The following is an 806-nucleotide window of genomic DNA, read 5'->3' as shown; positions in this document are numbered from 1 at the left end:
CTGCTACCATGATGAAAAACCAACACTAAAGCTGCTACTTACAGATCCATGCTCCGCCTGCTATGATTTACACCAGCAAAAGAGATGCCAAGTATCCCACCTCTCACCACCGAAAAGCTAGTGACTAAATTGCAGTAGAGCAAGAAAACATCTTCACAACTATGTTTACCAGCAGAAATGGCAGAAGCAAGTATAGCCTTTACCTCCCTTCTGCCATTCAAGTCTCTGAGTATGCATCTGATTGGCCTATAATATATCCAGAATCCTAGTCGCAAGGGAATCTGGAAAATACTCTTAGCTTTTTAGCCTCTGCAGTACAGGAAAGCACACTGAGAGGCTAGAATGGACATTGAGCACTGTATTTGTTTTATTATCTCACCGTTTTCGTGGGTTAGAACTCTGGGCTCAGCTTAGCTGGGCACTGGGTTTAGGCTCTCACAAGGCTGCAGCCAAGGAATCAACTAAGCTGGTTCTCATGTAGAAGCTCAACTGGGGAAGAATTGACTTCTGTGCTCACTTAGGCTTTTGGCAAAATTTATTTCCTTATGGTTATAGGTCTGGAAGCCCCAGCTTCTTACTGGTAGTCAGCTAGAGGCCGTCCTCAGTTACTAGAGGCTTCACTCAGTTCCTAGCAGCTGCCCTCCCCTTCTTCAGGCTGCCCAAAGGTTCCTTGCCGTGTGGGCTTCCCCAAAATGGCCACTTCATAAATCTAGTAAGGATTGTCTCTAGAACAAGACAATATCTTCTATAATGTAATCTCACAGTGATACAGTCTCATCTCCTATTCTGTTGGTTAAAGACAAGTC

This window comes from Crocuta crocuta, unplaced genomic scaffold, assembly GCF_008692635.1.
Source record: "Crocuta crocuta isolate KB4526 unplaced genomic scaffold, BGI_CrCroc_1.0 scaffold949, whole genome shotgun sequence".
Taxonomy (NCBI): Eukaryota; Metazoa; Chordata; class Mammalia; order Carnivora; family Hyaenidae; genus Crocuta; species Crocuta crocuta.
The sequence above is the reverse complement of the archived record's forward strand: the minus strand, read 5'-3'. Positions refer to the sequence as shown.